The sequence below is a fragment of the Chelonoidis abingdonii genome, chromosome 5, assembly GCF_003597395.2.
Source record: "Chelonoidis abingdonii isolate Lonesome George chromosome 5, CheloAbing_2.0, whole genome shotgun sequence".
NCBI classification, from domain to species: domain Eukaryota; kingdom Metazoa; phylum Chordata; order Testudines; family Testudinidae; genus Chelonoidis; species Chelonoidis abingdonii.
The window spans coordinates 42,092,426-42,104,935 of record NC_133773.1 but is presented as its reverse complement, the minus strand read 5'-3'; the positions used below and the strand labels follow the sequence as shown (position 1 = coordinate 42,104,935).

The 12,510-nt window shown below is 40.9% G+C and overlaps 1 protein-coding gene across 1 annotated transcript in view; it reads left to right on the top strand.

Moving 5' to 3' along the window:
* Window positions 1–2,532: 2,532 nt before the first annotated feature.
* The window catches only part of NDNF (neuron derived neurotrophic factor), a 28,136-nt gene continuing 18,158 nt past the window's right edge, over window positions 2,533–12,510 (top strand). The window contains exon 1 of the mRNA XM_032762533.1: window positions 2,533–2,862. The gene's annotated coding sequence lies outside the window, so the exon portion shown is untranslated. The remainder of the gene's footprint in view (window positions 2,863–12,510) is intronic.

Sequence of the window (12,510 nt, the reverse complement as noted above, 5' to 3'; positions counted from 1 at the left end):
TGTATTTTTGAGCTACCCCTTGCAAGAATTCTACCAGTTGTAGAAGAATTAAGTCACCTTCAGGTAGCCAGGTGTGAGGAAGTTTGCAGCAGTCCTAGTGTCTTTAGCAACTATCTGGCAGAATTGGCCCCTAGAGCACTGAATTTTCTATTATAATATTTATGTCAGCTCACCTCCCTGGGAATATAATTTACACTCTGATGATCTGCCCCTAGATTTATATTCAAATCCTCCCTTCAAAAATCTATAGCTTGTGTACTCCAAAGGCCAAAATGTGGGCCGGCATAGGAACAAGAATGAATAAACTGATCTTTAGGAAAAATCAGTAGCAGACTTTTATTACTAGTGATTAGTTTAAATATGTTTGCAGCAGTTCATAATTTCAAGAATAAATTACCAAGACACAGCAATACAGATTCTCTTTCACATTACTGCCCCCAATAAATAGTGAGCCATGTGCTTCCTTTCACAAATGCCAAAGCTGTCTCTAGTTGTGACATCAATGTGATAAATTCCATTTATCATGGACTCTTGACTACTTCACCTGCTCTTTTCTTACTCATCTATCTCTTCTGGGATGTTTTGTAACATTCCAACAACCTGAGCAGCTTCAAATGGATCTCGCTTTGTAAAAAAACTAGAGCAATGTTTCCTCTTTTACCCCAATTTGCAATTTACTCCCCAAGCAACGCTGGCTTGAATTTCAGGATGAATAATAGTCCTTTTCAAGTCTGACATCTTGATATACAACTCATTTCTATCCCAGTATTAGAGGGGTAGCCGTGTTAGTCTGGATCTGTAAAAGCAGCAAAGAATCCTGTGGCATCTTATAGACTAAGAGACGTTTTGGAGCATGAGCTTTCGTGGCTGAATACCCACTTCTTCGGATGCAGCCGATGAAGTGGGTATTCACTCACGAAACCTCATGCTCCAAAAGTCTCTTAGTCTATAAGATGCCACAGGATTCTTTGCTATTTCTATACCAATTATATATAAGGCCCTACTTAAATTGTGGGCTGACAGTCAAAAAAATTGCAGCCGAGGTGTGGACAAGCCATGGAAAATTGCAGAAAAATAATTATGGACCTTATTGTTTGCAGTAATAAATTCTCATTATTTTTCTGAAATTTTTTTTCTGCTGTTGGCTGCCCAAGGCTGAAAGCAGGGGCTCCCACTGTCAAAATTGAGTTGGAAGCCTAATATTGCAGATTCTGCAATATTGCAAGTTAAGTAGAGGCTTAGTTATATATCATTTAGAAATATGAATCTATTTTCCAAAGAGCTGTTGGACTTTTTTTTTCTCGCTGGCATATGCAGAACCCATGACAGTGTGGTGTGGTATAATTTTTTTTGGCACTCATTTGGGATAACTCATTGTTTTGTGACTCTTGAGTAATGTTGCTATCCCAAACTTTCATATCAATCTAGATCAATACAGCTCTTCTAGAGATGAGTCTGAGCCAAACCTCCAGAACTGATCAACCCAGAATACTGGAAAGAGGTAAAAGAGCTCAGATCAGAACTGAGATCAACTTCTAAACTTCACAGCTGGTCCCCATGTCCTTAGTCGACTGAAGTAAAATCATGTCTCCAAACACCCACAAACTTTAATAGATTTGTATCCACTCATCTTTTTTACAAATGAGGGCCTCCTTCCATCATTATTTATACAGTGCTATAAAAGAAACATGCCTCCCTCAGTGACTTACTGTGTGACCTTGGGCAAATCACTTAACCTTTCTGTGCCTCTGTTCCCCATCTATACAATGGGGATCCTATTAAAGACAATGCTAATCATAATCTTTTACCAACTTGGGACAGGTGCAGCAAGGGTATATTTAACTATATATTAGTGAGCCAGTGGGCTGCTCTATGGACACAGGTACAAAGGGAGTTAGGAGTGTTGCAGGACCAGGCTAAGAGCAGGCCTGTTGAGGCCAGTGGAACTATGCTTGCCCGTAGACATTGAACCTATGAGCAGTGGCCTGGAGGGTCAGCTCCTAGCTAAACTAGGTTCCCTGTTCTGCATGCCAAGTGCCATGCTCTAGCCCGGAAAGCGCTCACTCCCTAGTGGGGGTGAGTTGGTCTATAGCCCCAGGCTCTCCAGCCGGGGGAAGCCCTGGCCCTGGCGCTTCTCCACCCTGGCAGAGCCCCCACCCTTGTTCTCCAGCCGGGTGGGCTGCGTTCCCTGCGGGCCGGGGCGGTGATAGGCTTTGCCTAGCTCGGTGTCCCTGCGCTGTGTGTGTGGCAGCGAGCGGAGGAAGGGAGGAGGGAGGGGAGCGGGCTGGCTGGGGGAGCGGCTCTGCGCTGCACCAGTGACACTCGGTGCGAACACGCTCCTCACCCAGCAGCCGGGGCTCCGCGCAGCGCCGAGAGCGTCACCCAGCGCTTCGCGTGGCAGCCCCACGCCCAGAGCATCTGCCGGGCGGCGGCCGAAGGACCCTGCTCGCCCAGCCGCCGCTGCCTCTGCCCGCGCCGTAGCATCCTCAGCCCCGCGCCGCCGGCCGGCGCTGCCCCTCTCCGCCTCCGGCTGATGCTGCTCCAGCCGGGGGCTCGCCAGGAGTTGCAAAGAGCCGAAAACACCTTGTCGCCGGCTGGCGCGGTCCCGCCCGGGCCACTTGTGCGCTTCTGCAAACTTTGTCCGCCCTCCTGCCCCCGCTGCTCTCTCCTGGGGGCTGAGCTTCCTTGCCCAGGTCGCTGAAAGGCAAAGCGGGGACTCGCCTTCCCTTGCCGCTGGGATCCTGGCTGTGCTTGGGGGGAGGGAGGCCAGAAAGCAGGACAGACGTTCCCAGTGTCTTGTAACCAGCACCTGCGAGCCCGGGGCTTTTACACACCTCCCCGGGAGGAGCAAGACTTTTAAAGGTAAGCAAAGCGGAGCGACGTGGAGTTCCTCTTGTGTGTGTCCCGGGAGGAGCTGAGACCAGACCCCGGGAGAGGGGGCTCATCGGGGGCGTTAGAGAGGAGGGTCACCCATGGATGGGGAGGGAGGGAGTCATGCAGTGGGTGTCCTGCATCGCAGGGCTATGAGGAGAGGGGGACCACGCACTGGGCGCCAGGAGTATTAGAAGAGGTCCGATGTGTTTTAGGCGGTCGCCCATCTGGTCCCATGACTGCCTCCCAGTCTGTGCGCAGGGCTAAGGACTCTGGGGAGTGGGATGAACTCTTGGGCAGCAATGTAATGAGGAGTGGGGCCCCTGACTCCTGGGAATCCCGGGGCTGAGCAGTTGCCTTGCCTGAGAATTACCAGGGTTGAGGGGCAGGAAGATGGGACGATTGGGTACCAGGAACGTTCCTGCTTGATCAGGCACCGGTGCTGCTTTACTCCAGATTTGGAATGAGCTTTGGAAAGCAGGATGGTGGATGGGGGCTGGTTGGTTAACCTTGTGTGCCCCGCCTCCCCCCAGACACACACCTCTTCCAGCTGCGGGGCTTTTCACTTAACACACCAACCCAACCCACGGGGATCCAGTGGCAGGAAACGTTTGCCTTATGAATAGATTGAAGCAAAGCCCCATTTAATGAGCAAAACCTCGTGTCGGTCTGCCCTGATCCTGCGTCTGATCTTTTGTGGCTTCTTCCCTGCAGGGGCGGAGGGGTGAGAATTAGCCCAGCCACAATTAAAACCCCTTTAACTATTCAGGGTGCCAGCTGCCATGCTGGAAACTCTTTGTAAGGTGCTCTTGTTTTATGAGTACTTCTTGCTAAGGGAGAGCGATGATACGGGTGATGAGATGCAGACAGCTCAGCTGAAGGGATCAACACAAGTTCAGCCACTGGAGGCCTCTATATACCAGCTGCAGATACTTGTCTAAACGGGATGCCATCCGCTCCCCCACGGGATTGGATTTCTCCCCTCTCACAATCCTCGATCCAGTCCCGTCCTGTCCCTTCTTCCCATCCTATGCACGGTCAAATCTCTGGGGCCTCAGGTGGGGTTGTGGATCAAGCGGTCACACAGCTTCGGCTGTGGAAGGCTGCTTCGTAAAGTCACCAGGAGCATGTGGCTCTGATCAGATTTCCTCTTTTCTGTGACGTTCGTTCGGTAGTCTTGTTTTGTGTCTCTTTCTACTTTCTTTAAACTCCCAATGGCTCTCCCTGCATTTCTCTGCCGCATCGCAATACAATCCACTTGAGAAAAACCACTTTGGCTCCCTATAGTCTTTCTCTCCCCGCACCGGGAGCAGTTGTTGGGGATTTGCTGGGGTTTAATTTTTTATTATGATTATTATCTCGAAGAATAGGATGGATGGAAAGGTGAGAAGGAAATAGGCAGGGATATAGGCCAGGGAAAGTCATGCTTTTTAATGTACTTTAATGCCCCCCCCCTTCTGTCAAGCTCTGATCAAACAGTGCTAAAAGCTCTGTTTGGGGGAGTGCTCTGGGTATGACACTTTCCCGCAGCTCACCGCATGCTGCTCAGAATAAATATCAGACAAACTACATTTTAACGCTGAAGTTGCAATGATTACTTGAAATGCTGGGCTAAGGTTTTCAGTGGGATCTCAAGGTTCTTATTTTTCTCCTTCCTTTTTTAAAAAAAAATTTAACCCTAAAAGAGACAACTAAATTATTTACATTCCCATTTTCAATGTCAATGTGTTTTAGGGATTATTTTGAATTTCTTCCAATACATTTTTATTTTGAAAGGATGAGATAAGATGTTTTAGATAAAGTTATATTCAATCCTTCTGGGAAACACTCCTATTCAAGACAAAGAAAGCTGGCTGCTGACACCTTACAGCCCCCCCCCCCAACTCTAAACTATGAATCCTTACCAAACACTCTAGAAACAAACATTGTTTTCAGACAGCCTGTGTTATTTTTATTTTTGTCTGCACTTTTTAACATAGAGTGAACGGGTACATCAAGGAAGCAAGCAGGTCAGGCAGTCACACCATTTGAATTAGTAACTATAATTTAAAAAGAAGGCTGTAGCAAGATGAAATTGCTACAAATTATATGTAGTTTGGGTTACACTTATTTCAAAAGAACAGACAAAGACAATACATAATCTTTTAATCACTTGCAGATACAGCTGTTATCTCTTTTAAAAAGTATTTAATTGAAGGGTGTCCCTAATCTAAAAAAGCCACTTCCACAAATTTATTTGTTCTGGACCCTTTTAACATTCAAGTGGTAAAGCATTGTGCTTATTGTTATGGATAAATGTAATATCCTTGCCAGTGTCATAATGACAGAATGCTGCATTAGAAATAGCCACAGCGGGTCACTCTAGGGATAAGGTAGTTTCTTTAATTATTGGTTTCAGGGACCCGCTGGTGCAGTTTTCAGTGTCTTCTTCCCCAACCAAAGAGTGGGGAAGAGTGTCTTCTTCCCCAGACTCACAGAATTATATCATTATAATTGCTTTTTTTATTGATGTCTATTAGTGTGCTGGACAAAATCTAGAAGAAGACAGGGGCCCTAACAGTAAATATATTCTGTTTGTTTGTCAGTCCATCAGACAAGGTTTTATGACTCAAATGGAGAATCCGTTCTCAATGCTGGGATCTATGCCAAGGCCCATGTAAGGCAGTGGTTACTCCAGCTTTACACGCATGTAATTCTGCTGATTTTTAAATCTGATGAAATTTAAATCAGTAGTTATATCTGGGTAACACTGATGTCCCATCACAGTGAATCAGATACAAGATATCCAGCTGTAGGCTAATATTGAGCTATTATATATCAGCTGCTGACAGGTAATGCTGATTTACTCATAGTCTACCTTGCATAAAATAGTACTTAGATCTGTGGTGATGAATGCTATCAGCAAGTGGAATTAGAGATTTTCAGATCCACTTGAAGCCCCATGTTCCTATTCTATCCACACCCAATTGCTGTGATTTACCTATTTTAAGAATGGCAAGTTTCAGTTGATCCTTGTCAAGAATAACTTGTGCTCCCCACGCCTTTCTCATATTTACTCAGGAGATATGCAGAGATATGTGCCTGTAGAAGTAGATCTGCTGAGGTCAAGCTCACAGTACCACTGAAAAAGCCTTTTTTATGTATTTGGAACATTGTCAAGAATTTGTTTAATATTTGAGGGTGAAGGGATTTTTGACTGATGTTGTCTCCTCTTTCTCCTACAGTTTTGACCTTGTTAAACAGAACTTGATGCTACAGAATATATGCACAATCTTGCTTCTACATATTATGCTATTTAAAGGGGAACTGTAACAACTTTTCTTAGACCTACATTCTCATATGTCAAAAGATGACAAGTATGTCTCAACTTGTATAAACTCTAAAATGTGCCAGAAATGTGTTTGAGTTTTGTTGCTGTTTGGTTGGGGGTTTTTTTAGTGTCATCTTTAGGCATGTCATATTTCCAAGATGAGAACGAAACGGTAGAGATCACAGCAAAATAAAAATTGTTTCTCTAATTTTAGTGTGGGTAATTCAGCTCTTTGTCATATGCATGTAAATGAAGTGAAGATATGTCACACATCTGTGTATAGACTGCTACATGCTATCTAAACTGTATCAGTCTTATACCAAATTAGCAGAAGCATTTCATGGCATACGTGACATGTCCGAGCCAACAGCATGTGTATGACATGTTTTTAATTTCATGGAAATATACCACGTTACATAATGCTGCAACCAACTTTCTTTCTTTTGGAAGCTTGGCACAATGATAATAAGCACAATGTAATTGAGAACAGAAACGTTACACAGTCCAGGGCTGAACAGCATCTACGTTGTGGAGCAGTTACTCATGCAAGTAGTTCGGTTGAAATTAATAGGGCTGCTCACCAATATCAGGAAGAGTTCCATAGTCTAGTTGTGTGTGACTATTTAGTTTTGGCTGACTGCTTTGGAAAACATTATCTGAGTATGGAACAATATTTAGGTTTCCACAACATTTAGGTTACAAACAGCCAAGCAAGCTGTTTAAAATCATGTAGTGCCTGCGCTATGTCGCCAATTAAGTTTAGATGCATTATCCACCATATATTCAACATTCGGCTGCTAATTGAAGATCCCAGCATAAAACTATGGACTATCTGTCCTGTTTCCCGTGTTTTACAAGGTGCTTCTAATTTTCATATCAGCTCCATTGGAGGTTCAGGATTAGAAAGAGTCAGATCTCCGAGTATTAATTTACTAAAAGGTCTAATCCTGCAAGGTGCTGAGTAGCAACTCCCATTTAGGGCAGTAGAAGTAGAAGATGCCTAAAGTCTTTCAGGTTCGAGCTCCAAAATTGTAAAGGCAGAGGGGTGTGTGTAAGCTCAATCTGTCACCCACTATGTCCTTAGTCTTTTTTGTTTGTTTAATTTTGAATTAAATTTATTACACTCAGAACTATGCTTTTTTCTTCTGTACTTTGTTTTGAAAAGACCTTAATAACAGTTTACTAAACGAAATCCCAGTTCATTTCTACAAGTGGTTACACTTTAAGATGGCATCATACAGATCTGTAAGAGACCACCTTTTATGCGTCTCATGTCAGTTAAAAGATTGCTAGAAAAACAATCCAAAAATCTGACCAGGTTTGGATAAAGGAGAGCCAGTAATGTGTTTCACTGTATGTGGTATTTTTATGCAATGAAGCGACAGATTTAACCACAGAACATCTGGGTACTGGCTTCTGTTACAGTAAAGATTTTTAGGGGAATAACAAGCCTTGTTTGACTTTGCATTCATTTTGAAGTCATTAAACTTTACATTAATAATAAAAGCATAAAACCATTACATCACTATTTTCAAGGGGGAATGTCAATCTTCCCTCAATATTTTACTTTTCAGAATCTGTATTTGTTTTGCTATGTATGTATTTATCTTTTCACTCATTCTTCAAATTTCTTTTCAGGAGGTAGACTTAGTAATTTATGCCAGTGGATACGGTATAGATTTAGTGTTTCCACACATTTTTGCTAACTTGGCACTTTTCCCTGCATTATAGGTAGTCTAATGGAAACAGCACATTTAACACTGTTCAATACATAGAAAACTTAATTAATGTGGAACAGTATGTAGGTTCTTCGGACAGCCTTTTCAAACACTAATATTTTAAAATAAAATATATTTGGGTTGTTTTTAGCTTTCACTGCTTGACTATTTCAATCCCACTCTGTCTGTTAAAGGATAGAGGGTGTGCATTTTATTTACAAATATGCTTGTAAACAGCAGAAATGCCTTAGACTACTCTTGATGTATGGTTTTTATTTAATTACAAATAAGTAATATGCAGCTGGAATAAGGGGTATATAATATAATGCATGCACTATACATATGATGTAATTATTACAAATGCAATGAACCTGATAAAGTCAAAGTACTTTTAAATTGTACAGTTCAATATCTTTTAGTGTGCCTTATTTTAAATGAAAATAGAAAATATTCTCCTTTCTCTTATATCAGTGCAAATCAGGAGTCACTCCATTCAAGTCCATAGAGTTGCTTTATTTTTACATCTTTGTAAGTAAGACTAGAAGAGAATCAAGTCCTGTGTATTTAATGTTTATAAATGTTATGTTTCCCCAAATGCACTTTTCTTCATAATTGGAAATAAACTCACTGATAACAATGTTTAGCCCTTACAAAACAGAAATATCTTCTATATGCAGATGCTTTACAAGGTGAAATGAATGATAGTTTATTTTAGTGCTTGTTTCGGAAAGAAACTAACGATGTTATAAAGAACTGCGAAGGCTGAGGAATGCTTTATTTTTGAAAACTTGAATGTGGGGGAAGTATTTGCCCCTTAATCTGGGAAATGAGTTAGAGAAATCAAAACTCAATAAGAACATTTTTAAAAGATGAAAATAAATGAAGCTCTAGGAGAGGTATGCAGTTACTCTGAAATCTGTAAAGAACAAGAGTAAATACAAAAATAATTTTGTTATTTTAGGATAAATTACTTAACCTTAGCTTTGTTAGTTCACCCACTGGACTGTAGAAGAATCAATGTTTTAGCACACTGTAGTGAAATGTAACCAAAATAAATTCATATGAGCTACATAGATGGCTTTGATTGTACTCTTGCGCGCAGGTCATGTGTGAGGTATGTCAAAAGCACAAAGTTCTTGCCAGGGATGACAACATATTTTTCAGAGTAACTTTCTGGATTTCAAAATGCATGTTTAAGGAAACAGGTGTGAAATCTGATACTACTTTTTTTGAGAGAGAACAGAAGTGTTTTATGAGAGGGATACTCAGCGTGTATAAATCAGCATAGCTCTATTAAAGTCAATAGATATATACCAATTTTCACTAGCTAAGAATCTGGACCTCTAAGTTTTCTGATAAAACAAAAATGTATTGTGTTAGCTTGAAAACATCATTTGTATTGTCTAACACTAAATGTTACTGTATACTTAACGGATACCCAGTGTGACTTTTATTTTCTGCATCTCATGGGTACGCTGAATAAATTCAGATAATTTTCAGTGTAACTAATAGTCTATTGAAAGTTGGAATAGTCTATTGAGATTCTGATAACTGAGGTTCTGGTAATCGGTTTTACTGTATGACAAATTATACCACCCTGTTTTTTGGATAATGGAATCCAGTAATTGAGAAGATGTTTGTCTGCATTATGGCTGAGATCAGAAGCAGTAGTGCTAGCCCGCAACACCTGGAAATCTGAAAAACAAAAGGCAATAATTTATTTCTTCCACTTCATTCCCCTCACCACTGGTCCCGGATATGAGTGCCCTTCTAAGTATGACCCTCAGACACTTACAACGTGGCACACTAATGAAACTGACACTTCTACCATGAATCATTTGTCTTCTTAATTAAGTATATTATTACTTCTTTCCAAAAAATAACTTTAAAGAATGTTATAATTTTATTAGGCTCAAAGTTCGATACTTTTTAATCTCCTTCAATTTTAAACTCATCGCTGCCAAAAGAACAGTGTTAGAGAAACTGTTTCTTCTTCTATAAACTTTAGTAAGTATGACTCATTTAACTATTAATGGGGTGTAACAGAGTCCCAGGTTATTTGCACAGATCAACAAGAACGAAATAGACTGCCTCATTTTCCAAAATTTCCGTGATGGCATGAGGTTGAGAGCACTTTGCTTATTTGTTTAGATAGGGTATATTTAGACTAATTTGTTTATATTCAGCCATTCTAAATTTAATTTGCATCAGGATTCTGGATTTCAAAATACTGAGAAACTGTTTACAAACTGGGGTGGTGATGATTGTTTAAGAAAGCCAAATATCTTAGAACTGCCAGCTGGGGTTAGGGTGCAAAGGGAAACAAAAGGAAACAGACTTAAAGGTTCCTATTCTACACTAGTTCTGTTCCTCTAACAAAACATAGGGTTAAAGAAAATAATTATTCCTGAAATGGGGGATTGGCTACTAAAGCTAGGCTCAATTCTCATGAGAGTATGTTCCTGAGTAGAAATTGTGTGTATGAGTAAAGGTTGTAGGACTAACAGTGACTTGTATTTATTTGGGGAAGAACTCTCTCTGTGTCTGCTTTTTCGCCAATGGCAAATAATTAATAAAAAAACAGGTATAGTCATGTGGGATATCGAACTTCTAATTTCATAAGAAAGAGTTTATGTCAGTCAATTAAAACATTTATACTAAAGTTAAGGAGTAGTTAAGAAGTTTTTAAAAATTACCATATTAAAAATAAGTATAGTTAAAACCTTTTCACCTTGCATGAATAAAGCAAACAGGTTTTGGCATTATAATTCAGTAAGAGACTCTTTTTTTTTTTTAAACTTAATGTAACATATGGAATAATCAGGCATTTTAATCCAAAATATCACATGTTCCTTGAAAACATGAAATATTTGAGATGGAATGGCTCAGAGTAAACTCTGTAACAGAAGCATATCAGTTTAAGGGTACGTCTACACTACCTGCCAATCCGGCGGGTAGCGATTGATCTATCGGGGATCGATTTATTGCGTGTAGTGTAAATGTAATAAATCGATCCCTGATCACTCTGCCATTGACTACTGAACTCCAGCAGTGCGAGAGGTGGAAGCAAAGTCGACGGGGGAGCCACGGCCATCAATCCAGTGTTGCGAGGATGCAAAGTAAGTAATTTTAATTCAGTCTAAGATACATTGACTTCAGCTACAAGAATAGTGTAGCTGAAGTTGCGTATCTTAGTTCAGCACCCCTCCCCCCCCGAAGTGTAGCCCAGGCCTAAGAAAAGGAAGCATTTTCAAACTCTCCATCAAAATAAAACAATACGATAGCATTTCCAAAAAAATTTGGACAACTGCTTGTTTCGATAGAAAGCTCTCAAAGTTCCTAACTCCCTGTATTAGAGCATGTATGTACAATGGGCAGTAAATTATGCTTTCATGTAAACTTATTCTCACTCAGTGATTCAGAATTGTATATGATATTGTGAAACCTCTAAGGGTATGTGTACACTGCATGCTGTGCCTGGGGCCTATGAGACTTGGGCTTGTGAATTTGGTGTTTCCAGGCCCATGCTTGAGCGGCCACACTGAATTGTAAATATAACTTTACAATTGCTGCATCTGGGTCCCATAATCATGATGATATGTCCATACTGCATAAAGCAGACCTCTGACTCAGTTCTATATCCACACTGCAAAGTGACAGGGCTGGGACCCAAGTCACAGCAGGATCCAGGCTCTAACTTACCCCCTAACAAAGTGCTAGGACCCAGGCCTGAGTGTTTGCTGATCTGAGTCAGACTCTTCTGGGTGTAGATGGAAGGAGGGGCTTGGGCTCAAAATATACAACAGTCACATCAGGAACAAAAATTGACTTGAAGTTCTTGGAGATATTTGGGGTCTGATTCTGACCTTATTATCATCAGTGTAAATTAACAGTAACCTACTGAAGTCACATTATGGTAATGCATTCATATGATAACTGGGACCAAAATCAGGTTCTTTTCTAGTTAAGTTTTTAGTCCTAAATTAAAAAATAACAAACAGATGATTTATTTGGCAGTATGGAATTTACATTCTGACAAATGTAACATTCTTTGACCCTGAAATCTCATCATTGTCAGCCTACCTTTTTGCTGATAGTGAAGAAAACATTTAGCCAGGTTTCTGAATCTTCATGTCTGGATACAATAACAGACAGCAGTAACTGGGTCCCCTCTTTAATTTTACAGTAGCTGCATTAACAATAAAACAATATTTTGTGTTGATTAGTAACTTTCATCCAAGGATCTCAAAGTGCTTCACAAACATTAGCTAAGCCTCATAACATCCTTCTAAGGCAGGCCTTTGGCCCTCATCAAAGCTCTCACCACATCTTCTTTTTCTGGAAAATGAAATTCCCTTGACACACATACCAATCATCTCTTAATCCAGAAATAATAATGCAAGACAAGAAAGAACTGAGGCAGATCTCCCACTGCCTAGTCTCTACATATGTCCTCGAAATCCCCCCTCTTTGCCAGAAGCATGAACATCCTGAACTTTGAACTAATTAAAGCCTTTCTTCCAGAAACTGTTTTCATTCCCTTTTTTTTTTTTTTTTTTTAAGCAATGTTAAAGCTCACAGATGAGGAGGTGGCATGGTGAACATATAGAA